We start from the raw sequence: 15,234 nt of genomic DNA, 5'->3' as shown, positions 1-15,234 counted from the left end.
CAGCAGAACTGGAGCTTGAAACAGTGGCCCAGAGACCTGCCAGGAGAGGAAGAGGTAGGGGGCGCTAGAAACCCGCCCTGGCTGTTCCAACAGCCCAGGAAGGAGCAGAACCCGAGGGGGATGCCCTGCAGCCTACCAGGGAACAGGTGGACGAACTGGGAGAACTACCTGAGCTGACCCGTTGGCAGCAAGAAGGTGGCCCCTCCAGGGAGAAATTCTGCAAGGTGCAGAAGGAGTGCCCTTCCCCCATTGGTGTGAGGCAACAGGCTGCAGACCAGGCAGCACGAGGGGAGTCCAAAGATTATCTCATTTACTGGGAAGATGAGTAGTTGTATAGTGAGCCTAAGTTTGCTGAGTTTGGTGCAGCCCGCGTGGTGGTGGTACCCGAGCGCCTAAGGAACTTCCTAATGGGTCTGGCTCAGGACGTGCCTCTTGCAGGACATCTGGGGCACGACAAGACCTTCCAAAGGCTTGTCACCCACATCTACTGGCCCCAGATGAAAAAGCACGTCTGTACCTTTTGTAGATCTTGCCAAACATGTCAGACCAGTGGCAAGAGCGGAGGGAAGTGCAAGGCACCCCTCCGACCCTTTCCTGTGGTGAACACCCCTTTTCCAGCGGGTGGCATTGACATCGTGGGGCCCCTGGCCCCCAAGACAGCCTTAGGCATCAGGTTCATCCTGGTCTTGGACCATGCCACCCACTACCCGGAAGCTTTCTCTCTCAGGACAATCACAGCCCCCGTGGTGGGCAGTGCATTGATGGGGATCTTTTATAACCCTGGGAGGAGAACTACGCTCCGCTCGCAGAGTTTGCGAATTTTGGGCAACTTTGCACTACGTGGTGAGCGCGAAGTTGTCGACTACTTTGCAATCTGCAGTGTAGTGTAGTAGTTTTTCTTCCTCGCGCGCTCAAAAACATTCTCACGTGCGCGGGAATGACTTACCGTGGTTCTGCGTTCGCTTTCTCGCTTTCCTCTCCCGATCGCGTTCGCTACGGTGTTTGGAATCCGGCCGCACAATCCCATGTGACTGTGAGAAAGCAATAACGTCATTCGGACGCGCGAACACGTCATTAGGACGTGCGATCTTCCTTGCAGCTCCATGTTGGTAAGATCGCGTTTCCGAACACGCAGAAACTGCAATCTGGCACAGAATATCTCTTGAGCATGTTAAAACCTTCTCAAAAATGATCATTTTGCTCAGGAAAACCCCTCAGATTGTGATTTGGCTGTATTTTTTTGGGCAAGGAGTCCTCTTTTTGTTTCTACTCTTTTTCTCAAGAGAAAGGAAGTGCCCCCGAGTCTCCAACCTCCTGTTCCTGTCCACCAGGCTCCTCCCAGTGCTTTGTCCATGTGGTTTTCACTTGCATTTGGATTTGGAGCTGGAAGGATCACTCTTTATGTATGTCTGCTGCATCATAGCATTTGATTGGATTTATTGAGGACTTTTGGATTTTAACTTTTCTTTTACAAGTAAGTTTGAGAATTGAGAATTGGTGTACTGTAAATGTTTTCTGTGCTTCTCAATCTTTCTTAAAAATTATTATTGAGGGAGGCCTGTACTTTCATGAGGGGCCAATTTGTATGTCTTTGAAATTTCATCCAGTAGGCCTAGAAGTACCCACGGGTCCAACCATGTTTCTGTGGTGTCTGTAAAACCTCATGGATGGCATTGGATTCAATTCCAAACTCTGTTGTAGTGGAATTTCAGTTTTTTGTGTGTAATTAGGTAACCCTAGTAGTTCATGTAGTTAGTGTAGGCCTGCTTGAGTTCATTTACTTTCTGAGGGTGGCTTGGCCAGGTGGTGGTTGCCATTTTGTGTTTTAAGCCACTGTGCTTTCGCCATAGGCCTCCAAGCTTGTGGCCTACTCTGCCAGTAGGCCCAAGGGTACTACTAGAGTCATCATCATGGGTGCATGAAAGTTTATCAACTGTTATTTTGGTGTTTAAGTTGTAAGTGTAACATCATGTACATCATGGATGGCTTTGGATTGATTAGCAAAATGAGTTTTTGGTGTTGAATTGCAGGTTTTGGGTGTGTGTTGAATAATATGGCTTTTTCTGCACACTAGGTAACCCTAGAATTCAGCTTGCGTAGTTTTGGTAACTTTGCACAGTGCGACAACGCAACCTTACAGTTTTTGTCTTCTTCGCGCGCTCAATGTGCGTGCTCGGGCACGCGATAACGGCGTTTTGTACAATTCGCGTTGCGGAACACACCGAATTTGCAATCTCACGAGCAATATGTCTCGAGTTGCATAAAACCTTCTCGAAAATGTTGATGCTGTTCATTTTGCTAAAGAAACTCCTCAGGTTGTCATTTGGTCATAGTTTTTGGTCATAGTTATTGGAGCATGGACCACTTACTGTTTCTGTCCTCTATGTACTTTGTTGTTTGAGGGTGGCCTGACCATTTGGGCGTGGCGGCCATTTTGTGAAGCCAAGCATTGTCCTTTTGCCATAGGCATGTATTGTCTGTCTTCTCTTTCTTTTCATGTTGTTGTGGGTGGCCTGGCCATGTGGGGGTGGCCATTTTGTGTGACCTTCCATCGTGTTTTTGTCGCAGGCCGACAAACTTGTGTGATTTCTTCTGCCAGTAGGCCTAGAGTCCCAGAGGTAGTCAGCGGGGGTGATCGATGTAGCGGTTTCCATTTTGTCTGTCGAATTTAACATCATTCAGGGCATGGATGGCAATGCATTGAATTTCCAAATGTGGTGTTTGGGGTGTAGGTAACTTTTTGGGTGTGTGTAAAAAACTGTAAATGCCTTTGTTGTATGTGTTGTTGTTGTGTAACTTTCAAACCTTTTAGCCATGGAGATTTTCTTTTTTTGCATTAAGCTGTGATGTGTAACAGGCATCCTCCTTTTTCTGGCCATATAGGGATATAGGCCTGCTTGAGTTTATTGTTTTCTGGCCTTTATCCATGTGCCTGTGATGAGTGCCCATGTGGCTGGGAGCTGTGGAGGTGGTAGTAGTAGTGTGCTGTTTTGTTTTTGACAAATTGGACTGTGTCTTGCCATTGTTCCTGTTGGCTTACTGTTCACATCCACATTGCTATCTGCTACATGTCACTGATGCTGCATCCATCCGAAATGATGCACAAATTAAGGATAAACAAGTTCCACTTCAACTACATTTGCATTTTATTTCTTTGTTATCTTACTGAGTAATACTTCTAGTAGTAATTAAAATTAAAGCTAAAAAAATTCCACATTCGACTGATGTTATTCTGCCTTCTTTGCTTGTAGGTGCACAAAAGACTGAAGAGGAGGTGTCTGTCATCATTATCGCCTGTTCTACTGCCAGACGGATGTCCCTCTGTACTATGTCACGTGTGGTGTGACTCACCTGACCAGACATCATTCTCAGCAACTTGTGGAACTGAGTGCTGCTGCTGACATCTGAAGATGGGCCGAAGGAAAGCAGGTACCAGGTCCTCCAAGACCAAGAAAGTTGCTGAGAAGAAGGAAGAACAGAAGAAGGAAGTGATACTTAAGTCTGGTGTTGACCCGAAAACCTTTTTTGGGAAAAAAAGTACACCTGCAGCAGCGGTGACCGGGGTGCAAGCTGGGGCCAGCAACTCCTATATCAGTGGGCCCAAGCCACCAACCCAGGCCCCAGCAGATGAGTGGGGAAGAGGTAGCCAGCCTAATGGTGGAAAGCAGTGATCCTGAGCCTGACCTAAACTTAGCGCTATCTCAAAGTTGTACACAATCCACGCAAGAGGGAACACAGCAGAGAAGTGGTGAACAACAACCACCGCCCGCAATAGTAGATGTTCCAAAACAGCATCCACAAACACCGCCCGCAATAGTAGATGTTCAACCAGAGCCACCGCCCGCAATAGTAGTTGTTCAACAACCACCGCCTGCAATAGTAGATGCTCAACGAAAAGAACAACCACAATCACCGCCTGCAATAGTATTTGTTCCACAACCACCGCCCGCAATAGTAGATGTTCAACGAAAACAACAACCACAACTACCGCCTCCAATTGTAGTTGTTCAACAACTACCACCCGCAATAGTAGTTGTTGTTCCTCCCGAAGTCGGGGCACTTCAGGAAATTGAGCCTGATGCAGAGCAAGAAGAAGAAGAAGCACCTTATGCAGGGGATCTATTGTTTCCCAAATCCCCACCAAGGAAAAGGAGGGTTAGTATATCGAGTTCTTCACCAAGCATCACTTTCGATGATCTTGATCTCAATTGGGAGCCACAACAATCTGAGCATGAGAGGGAGAGACATCCCAAGAAGACCAGCCTAGGGAAAAGGAAGGTTCCAGGAAGCCTTACACTTATGGAGTGCGATGTTGAACAGCCGGATAATGATGGTGATGACGAGTCATACCCAGTCTTCACAAGCATTACTCCTGGGCCTGAGGACATGGAGACCAACATTTATACCCTATCGAGAATGGCTGCGACTAGTATGGATGTAACACGCATACCTTCAACACAGGCCACACCAAAACTACCTCCATCTTCCATTTTTATATTTGCACCGGGCCGGCAGCGTCCTACATGCAGCACAAGTTCCACCTCAGCAGAAGTAGGTAGTGGTACTACTGCGGAGCCACATAGTGAAATTCAACACACAACTTCCAGTTCATCCGGCATTGGAAGTGGCACCTCTAGCAGGAGACAAAAGTTAAGCTCCCCAGTGTGGGACTTCTTTACGGTTAGCCGAAATGAGGGCAACATTGCTATATGCTCCATTTGTCATTCCTCTGTTAGTCGTGGTAAGCTTGGTACAAACTATGGTACCGGAGGCCAAATAACCCATTTGAAAAAACACCACGCAATCAAGTGGGAGGACCACCTACATAGCATAAAAGCAGGAACCATTAATGTTGGAGGGGAAGTAGTAGAAGGTCCACTCACGGTCGAACAGGAAGAAGAAGGAGACATTCTATCTGGTAGTGGTACACAAAGTACCCCTGTCCCCAGCACTGCAGTGGTAGAGCCCACATCCTCCACATCAGCAACATCTCAGTGGCACCAGAGTAAGAGTAACCCGGAGACACCAAGGAGTACGGGTGCGAAGTCTGCGATGCGAAGTACTGCATCGAGCGTAACTGAAAGAAATACCAAGCAGCGTACCATTCTTTGCATGTTTAGGCAGTAGGGAAAGTAGGAGCGCGATCACCCAATAGCACCCTTGTACATTACTAAGCTTGCTAAAATGTTAGCACTGGACCTTCTCCCTTTTTGTTTTGTTGAAGAGGTGGGTTTCCTGGAATTTGTGACAACCATCTGACCAAAATTGAATATTCCCAGCCGCTACTATTTTGCCAGAGTTGCTGTTCCAGCACTACACCACGACGTGCTGGAATTGCTTGGAAAAGCCTTGCAGCAGAGTGCTGTTCATAGTATCCACCTGACAACAGACATGTGGACCAGCTGCCAAGCCACTGATTACATGTATATCACTGCACACTGGATCTCTTTTTCGGGTGTTAGAGACAAGGTATCTGCAGGCATTGACACTGTTGAGATTTTTAATGATACTCGCAGACATGCAACTGTAGCCATGTTTGCTATGGAGAAATCGCATACTGCTGCAAACATTTTGGCTGAGTTTAACATCAATGAATGGCTGCGACCAAGAGGCCTTAACATTGGTTTTGTTGCCACCGACAATGGCAGTAATGTAGTTAAGGCCATGCAAGATGGTTGCTATTTCAGGGTCCCGTGTTTGGCACACTGCATTAACATTGTTTTTCAAGACTTTCTGAAAAATGAAAGCAAAGTCAGCAACTTACTGACCATTTGCAGAAGAATATGCACGCATGTCAACCATTCTTTTACAGCCCAGAAGCAGCTACGGGTCATTCAACGTGAGTATAAAATGCCAGTCAAAGCACTCATCCAGGAGGTCCCAACCCGTTGGAACTCTACTTATTACATGTTTGATCGGCTGTTTGAGCAGTACATACCACTTAATGCTATGTCATGAAGAGAAGATCAGGGGATCCTACTATTATGAAAGGCATGACCGTTGAGATGTGGCAATGGGACCTCATTAAATGCCTGACAAAGATGCTACTTCCTTTTGAGGTCTTCACACGTGCAGCCAGCAGGGAGGACTGCTGTACTATGGGCCAAGCTATCCTATTGTTGTACATGCTAGAGCAAGAGCTGAAGGAGGTGTCTGAAACATACAAATGTGTTGAAGGAAAACTTGAAGCATGTTATTTGGTGAAGGCCTTAGCCGGCCGCTTATCTGAGAATACAGGGATTCAAAATAAGATTGTGTCACATCAACATTACATTACTGCCCCAATTTTAGATCCACGGTACAAATATTTGTGAACAGTAATGCAGTAATTCCTTTTTCAGAAGGGGATGTTGCCAAGTACAAAACTGTAATAGCAGAGGAAGCCACTGATTTAGAAAATGAACGGCTCTCAATTAGAGGCCTGCTAGTGCCAGCCCAGGACAGTGCAAGTACTACTGAGCATCCTACAGACTCAAGTTCCTCTTCACAGCATGAGAGCAGTGCGTTTGCTTCCCAGCAGTCACCAACACTACCAATAACAACAACAGCACCAACAGGATCTGATTCATCAGACACAACCAAAAAAATAGCTGCTTGGTTTCTACAGAAAGGGATGGGTATGTCCGTTGCTGTCGCAAAGCCAAAAGAGGACAAGCAAACCGGAGCACCACTGAACATTGAGCGGATGGTCCAGGGCTTTCTGGATGACACAACAGAGGTGTTCATGGAGCAAAGCCCATTGGTGTATTGGTATAGGAAAAGAAGCGAATGGCCAGTGCTCAGCAGGCTGGCGATAACGTATCTGGCTTGCCCTGCTGCAAGTGTCTCTTCTGAGCGTGTTTTCAGTGCTGCTGGTGCCATTGTAACTGTGAAAAGGACCAGTCTCTCGCCCAAAAGCGTGGAGAGGTTAACCATGATCAAAATGAATCAGCACTTCATACCACCAGACTACAAAATACGTGAATCACAGCTGGAAGAGGAGAGCAAGTCGGAAGACATAACTAGTGGGTTACATGACCTATTTCTGTCAGAAGAACCACCAGGGTTTGAGGACGAGCTCCTCTTCCCTGACAACTAGACTTTTAAATTGTTACATTCTCCCTTCCTTTATTTGTGTGTATATCTGTCTTTCTGGTTCAAATTTCAAAACCAACACCATCCTTTCTCTTACTTTTAATTACCTATTGGAGTTGCACATCTGTGCATTTAACTGTGCACTTCACTCCTCAGAGTCCTACTCCATCTTCCTGACTCACCCTAAATTCATTTCCATCTTGCCATACATTGGATGGAGATGGAGAATAGTACAATAATGTATCCTCTAACAGTCCCTCCATAACAAGTGAAACGCACGTGACAATAGCCATCTTCTGTTTTGTTTCTAATCTATGAACTCATCACTGTCTTAAGGCTACCATCTTTGTCTGTAGGCATACACAACTATTCACTGTCAGAACTTGAGCAGGGCTCCAAAATTAAAGTAAACTCGTCATCACTATCAGAAGGCTCTGCTGCATCTGTGATCTGACAGCAAAAGAGAAGAGCAAGACAGGTATATGAAATGAATGATGCCATACATTGCATTGGATGCTTGCTGACTCTGAGAAAATGTGCATGAAGTAGAACTATACTAGTAGTTTAATATAATAACAAAGTACTTTTGTCTCAAGTGATTGTCAATGTTTCCATGTTGTTTAATAATATGTATCCAATTGTACTCCTACTTCTGCAGGTGCAGTCTGGACTTAATCCTAGTCACTCACTACAGACTGAGTTGCTGTTGGTGGTCTGTTGGACAACACGTACACGTGCCACACCGGATGATGATGACCACCATACCATCTTTGCACGCTGTCAGTCAGTTTGATCTGAGATGATTGATGGAATACGTTCAGGAAGTGGAATACAAGGTAAACACAACAATCAACAAGAACCACAGCAGACCTAGGCTACATGTGTGTGCAGTGGTGGAATAGAATAGTAGTATAATTGACTGACAATGGCGCATTGATTTAATCACTTGATTTAGAAAATGCTTAGTTGCTGTATATGCCTTTTGTCTGGAACTGTGAAAAATTTAGGTAAATTGAGTTTGGGCCACAGACTCACGGCCCGGTGTTGTGGTGTGGTCCTCCTGTAACTGTTCTGTGCTGGCTCCTATCTTGTTGTTGTTTTCGATGACTGCTGTGCAACTAGAAGAGTAGAGTTACACAATGTATCCAAGCCGACTCTGTCTGAAAGTCTTCTCACTCACGAGTCTTGTCTTTTTTACACTACACCGTAATTGATTTTTATGTTTTCATTCAGTCAACACTTACAGGCCGGCCTTTTTTCCAGTGCTATTATACTTGGAGCAACAACTCACACTTACCTTACCAATCCTCCTCATCATCCGGCCAGAGGCGCCCAAGAATGATATTCAGTCACAGTGTAGGGAGGACACAATGGAAGGGAGGACAAAGATGAATGACGAGATACAACTACACATTTGGACCTGGATAATACATTAACTTTAGTATAATTTTCGTAATCATTTTTTATTCCTTTTTCCTCTTCATTTATTTTGCGCTTGTGTTTGGTAATTGATTGTTCACTTAAACTATTTCTTCATTTTCTTTGCTAGCTTTCAGCCCGCTACAGCAGGTATTACGGTTTCTCAGAGGGCATACAGCCTAGGCAAAAGTCATATTCATATCATATATAAGAAATACTTCCTTTGAATTGTGTAGTAGTAGTTAAGTACTACTCGTTATATGTTATTAATCATCAAGTTATAACTTATCTTCATCATGAATGCATTTCCTTTTTCTTACTTAACTTTAGATTTATTGGGTAGTAGTGGATCATCAATCATCGTCTTCATTGTTTTGCTTTTGTTGTCTCCATGCGTACTGTTTTTCTTTGTCAAACCTTTCCCCAAACCCCCTTTCCCATCCATTCATCAAACCCTAACCCTCTTCCCCCGGGCTGTGTAATTTTATATTGAGGTGTGGTGTTATTGCATTAAATCTACACCAACAATTGATCGCACGCTTGCTGGGGCAGATGTGGTGAAAGCAACACTAATGAAATCAAATGTCAACGAGGCAGGGCGAGGATCTTCTTCTGCTTGCCCACCCACGCTCATTGTATGTACTAGTGTACAAGGCAATTAATTTCCCAAAGGGACCCAGCAAATAAATGTAAATAATTGGTGGCATTCTTTGAATTTAATTTTACAGCATTTAAGTTTACGAATTAGCATTGTATTTTAGTGACTCCTTCAACACAACTACAGTTATCTTCTTGTACTTGGCAGTCCCCGACACCATTGATTTCTTTGAGTTTAGCAGTTGCAATATTGTTTTTATTTGTTTGTCAGTCTTATGTACTGTACTTTTCTACTTCTCCCACATTCTCTCTCAGGCAAATGACTGTCTCTTTGTTTTTGTTTGCCAATGCTACTGCCAGTGTCTAGTCTACTGCTACCATCACACAACCACAGCATATTCTCCGTTGTCTTGGGAAACCATGCAGCCCTTGTGGTGCCGAACTTAATCATCATCAATCACAGGTAAGAAGAGAAGTTTGCTTGGAGGTATAATGTAGGAGAGACTGGGAGTACTAATAGGACAAATATAACTCAGTGAGGGGTACCACATCTATCTGTTTGCATGTTACACATGTCAATTAATAAATTATTTAAATCAAAAAAAGATATAAAAATATCCTCCTAGTCCTATCCCACCCCTATCCCCACCCTAACCCCAACCAATCGCCAAGTCCAAAGAATGTCCCACAAAAATAACCCCCACACCCAATTCACACCTACCAACAAAAGTATTAAAAAAGGGGCAAATGAACAGGGTCCATTACAATCGGTGGGCTTTGAGGTGTTTGTCCACTATTATTTTGACACACTCCTCTAATTGGTCCTCCAGCTTAGCCACCCAGAGGAGAAGTTGTTGCCGAAATGCACGGCACCTACATTTGCATCCATGATGTGGGGGGGCAGCAGATGTTGTGAAATGCCAGGCAGTGAGCGGCTGCCTGACCACGGCGCCTTACTCCTGCAGGTGGGGTCTGGCTGGGGCCTGGGGCAGTGGAAGAGGCAGCACCTGCTGCCGCCGCCTCTTCCTCCTCCTCATCGGGCTCAGCCACCAGCCGGCGGTACTCATCCACAATGGCCTGCAGTTTCCTTTGCCAGGCCCTGGCTGCCAACTCCTTCCGTGATGGTTTTTGGGAAGGAGTATGAGTATCTATAAAAAAAGAAACAGAATTGTAACAAACTCTTCAAAAATAATTCAACACATAGTGGCAAAGTAGCACTAGCAAGCGCAGTACATACAATTGGTGGCAACTTTTAGTATCTATCTAATCTATCCTCCTGCTTCCCCTGCCTGTAACATTTGTTGAAGTTTTTTTTCTGTTATTATACTTGCCCTAGTACACAGAAGAACACCAGTCTTTTTTGTATCTCCTTTTATATTTTCAAAGTAAGACTCTGCTTCGAGTGACAGTGTCCACCTATGATGAATACAATATATCCAGGGGGCATCCATCCATTAAAAGTAAATGTCTATCATTCTTTATTATCGCCTTAGCTGGTTTCACTTTCACCAACAACCACCCATGCATCCACTCCTTCCTTGCCTTGGGTTTGATTGACACAAACTCAGCTCATGATTCTTTCTATCCACTAAATCCATGCACCCATATTGTTTTGCCCAACCAGGCATGCATCTTCTTTCACCTTCCAGTTCTACCCATCCTTGAACAACCCAAGCATCGGATTCATATCAGCCACGTGCATGAACCTTCCAAAGTATCCTTCTATGGTAGTCTTATTACATCTCTTTCGTCCTTCCTCCTTCCACCCTAGTTCACTTCTTTCCCTTTTTGTTCAACACATCCCTCAAGGCCATCTGATCTGACTTTCAGTCTTCTCGATAACTTTCACAGCTGAGTTGGAGTCTGAAAGAAGAGGTCTTGTTTACTCAACTCACACTGGTAATGCTGCAAAGGGTGTCTTCTTCAACCATTGTATATTGTACAGTAGAACTTCAAATTCATACTTTCTTAATAAGTCTCATAGCACAGTGAGGGAAATGTTCTCTTTCAACCTAGTAATGCAAATAAGTAATGAATATAACTTACCACAGCCCGCCGCTGATGTTTCCTCCCCCACTGTTGCTCCTGCAGATGCCGCAGCCACTGTCCCCTTCTGGATGGCATTAGCATCGCCGCTGGCCCCGACGGCACTTGTGGTTGGTAGTGATTTTGCACCTATAAAAGCAAGTGCACCTTTTTAGATGCCTGCACACCTCCCCCTATTTTACTAGTTGTACTTTTTTCACCAGGAAGGAAGATTGAAAAAACAGTTATGTACAACATAAATCGTTGTAACTAGTCCAAATTGCGTACTACTGTACAGCAGTCATTAGACAGAGTTTAGTTTTAATTTATTAGATGGTCCCTAGGGTCATCTCATCTCTACTCCTACTCTAGTCTTTGGAAGGTTAGCCTGAGCCATGTAACTATTTTAGATCCAGATCTACTGTTTTGACCATGTTACCTCGTAGCATGTTGCACAGTAAGAAAGATACCTTTGAGGCCACTTGAGTGTTGCATACAACTTAAGAGGTTGACAAACAAGTATTAGTCCCTTTTGCTTATCCATAATGTTACACTTTTTGGCATGACTGCTAAAAACTTGCATAGTTGTATTCACTGTCTAACGTGCAACATTTTTCTCATAGGCATATGAGAAGATTGCCTTCTACGAACCAGAGATTTGCAGAGCTTTCAAAAGATGCATGTCTAACCAGTATACGTTCAACGGTGAGGGGTCTCCCACAATTCCCACAGTTCTCTATCGTGCACTAGTTGTACAAAATGTATAGTATTTAATCTTCTTTATTTTGCATGGTGGAGGTGGATGTTTTTCATGGAACACTTTACATGTTACAACAATACAAAGCTTGCTATTAAAAAAATAAAGTTTTTGAACTTGCACATAGACTCTGTGGTATATTTTGAGTGTCTGGGGTGTTGTGGACTTAAACGAGTGAGTGAGCAAAAGGGTGTTATGTTCTGGGTTGTGTAATAAAATAATTGGGTATATCTAACTATCTTCGTGTGGGGGGTCGGGAGTGGGACAAATGACTATGACTGAGACACTTAGGTAGGTAGACGGCCAGTGAATTGTGAGTTCTTCTGAGTTCTTTGACAGGGGTGTAACTAAGGTTCAACCTCCCTATCATCAACATCCTATTTTCTTGTGTATAGTTCTGTATGTGGCTGTGCAGAGAATAACCACAACAGTAGTAGTAGTATACTAACCTAAGAAAAATTACTAGGCAAACATCTGGTTGCGCATTTTGTTGGTGGGAATTGACAAAGACTAGAGATTACAGAGGACAATGCAAAAGACAGGAGTGGATCCAGTGGCTACAGCTATTCTATCACAGATTTATTCAAAAGAATACCTTAACTAAAGAGTGGCCAACAGGGCAAGCTTAGCTACAGACAGTCTAATAGTAGTAGCACAGAGAGTCATAGGGCAGAGGCAGTTTGAAGGAACTGAAAGTCAGGGATGGCATTGGATGCCCAAAATTTGGAAAACAAATTGAAGACGAAAGAAGGTTTTGCTAACATTGAATTAGGAAGGAGGCTTAATAGGTTGGAAAAAATAAGGTGTGTTAAAAAGTTAGGGAAATATAATTGTTAATCATATAAGCACTATGAGACTTACTGGGGCCAGCAGCAGGATCCTCGGTAGAGGAGCGCTCCTCTGGTGGTTGTCCCGTCGACTCAGACCCCGTCTTCTTGCCCCTTGGTGGTGCTGATCATGTAAGACATAATAAAGAAAGAGAAACATTGAGTGCTGTGAATCAAATACATCATTCAAAAATTCTCTCAAACATTTTAGGAAACAACAATTGCAATAAAATTGACTTCGAAGTCTAAATGACTACTGGCTTGCAGGATGCACAGACAGTCTACTTATAGAACACTAATCAAATGTTCCATAAACATTCTGATTGCAGAATATACTAACAAAGCCAGTACCACCTGACCTACACCACCTATTCCAGAATCCAGACGGGCCAATTGTTCAGTAAGTCGGCATTTCCCTTTTATTTTTGCCCGCAAACATGCATAGATGAGATGGAGGACACATGCATAAATTTGTGCATACACGAAATTGTTTGTTGCTTGCGTCATATGAACTGCTACTGACTGACGAGACAATGCTATTGCTGCTAAGCCTACCACTCAGTAAACAAATTTCAAACCAGTTCTATGGAGGGGTGGGATAAATAAGAACTGACTAAGCATTCAGTAACAGAGGAGGCGTCATGCAGACCGTTAAAAAAATATGAACTAATACTGTCCATCCACAACTATTTCACTAAAGGACAATGTAAGGACTAGACTCTAGCAATAGCATTAACTAACTTCAGTTCTCTAAAGTAAACTCTAACATCAATATTCACCAGCCCAAGCTAGCGCAAAGTTACAAACCAGTAAGAGAAGTGGCAAGCAGCACCTGTGTCATACAATAACAGAAGATTTTGAGATGGAATTGATCTGCAATGTAACTAAGCGCACCAGTAATTGTGTTTCTTATTCATCCAAGAATTATACACAATACTTATACTACTATATATATATATATTAATATTACTAGCTACTCACCAAGCCCCACGACCTCAACACCTAGCAGGTCCAACAGGTCCTGCTCCCTGTCCAGAACGTCTGCCAACTGGTGGGCCAGCTACTGGTGGGTGTGCCGGGTTCACAAGTGGGGGAAGACTGCCCGGCGCACCTTCGCCCACCGGCAGTGACGCTCCTCTGGAAGGTAACCGGAGCCTGGCCTGCTGCCAAGGTCAAGGGGAGGTGGCGCTGGATGAAAAAAACCAAGGCGGCCACCTCCGCCTCCCCGAAAAGTTTCCGGGCCTGCACCCCTGCAGGTCGCATTCTGCCACAAGGCAGCCAGCTCTTGGGCGCAGGCGCCTTGCCCTTCGAGCCGGTTCTGCTGCTGCCCTTTGCATGGTTCTGGGGTGAAGGTGGAGGTGGAAAAGAAAAGTTAGAACAAAAAGAAAAAAGTTAGGGGAAAGAAGTAGGAGCTTAAATAAAGAAGTAAAATAAAACAGTAGAAAAGTAAAAAAAAAGGTGGAAAAGTAGAAGTAAAATGCAAAATATAAACTTAGGGACAGAGAAAAATAGATGATAAGTAAAAAAAAGGTAGATAACTGTGAAAATAAGGAAAGATTGCAAAGATAAAAGGTGGATAGAAAACTAGGCCCAGAACCATAGCATAGAGTGTGAAAAACAAGATGGGCAGACCCATCGCAACCACGTGGGTAAGTTTGTGCGCTATTTCATGCGAACACGCACTTTGTCAGCGTGAACAAGTAGTTGTGTTCCCGAAAATGACTTGCACAAAGCGAACACGTTATGCGCGACCCGGAAGATGAAATAGGAAACGCGAGCGGGCGGGACAATTGAAAAAACAAGATGGCCGCACCCATAGCCCACCGCATGGGTAAGGTCGCACGCTACAATCCCCGAGCACGCAGACAGCGCCCTGAACACGCACAACTCGCTCCCGATCAAGAAAAACGGCTCGCGAACGGGTCCAGCAAGCTACTACGCACGCTTGCGAAGCTACGCAAATCTCGCGTAGTGCGAGAACGTCTTCGCGTAGCTTCGCGTAGCGCGATTATGCGTACTACGCCCAGGGTTATTCTTTTCCCGTGTGTGGTTCCCCAGAGAGGTGGTCTCCGAACGGGGTACCAACTTCATCTCTAGGTACATGAAGTCTCTGTGGGAGGAGTGTGGGGTAACTTATAAGTTCACCACTACTTACCACCCTCAAGGAAATGGGTTGGTTGAAAGGTTCAACTGCACCCTGAAAGGTATGATTATGGGCCTAGCGGAACCCATGAGATGGAAGTGGGATGTCTTTTTACCATGCCTGCTGTTTGCATACAGGGAGGTGCCTCAGGAGTCCTTTGGGTTCAGTCCCTTTAAATTCCTGTTAGAGGATCTCTCACACTGGTGAAGGAGGGGTGGGAGAAATCCCGTGGGAAGACACCCCAGCATGTGTTCAGCTACGTGCTGGCCTTCCGCAACCAGACACAACGCTTCAGGAAGCTCGCACAGGAGAACCCAGAAGCTAGCCAGGAAGAAATGAAAAGATGGTATGACCAGAATACCACTCTGGTCGAATTTCAACCTGGGCAGAAA

This window comes from Lissotriton vulgaris, chromosome 10, assembly GCF_964263255.1.
Source record: "Lissotriton vulgaris chromosome 10, aLisVul1.2, whole genome shotgun sequence".
Classification (NCBI taxonomy): Eukaryota; Metazoa; Chordata; class Amphibia; order Caudata; family Salamandridae; genus Lissotriton; species Lissotriton vulgaris.
The sequence above is the reverse complement of the archived record's forward strand: the minus strand, read 5'-3'. Positions refer to the sequence as shown.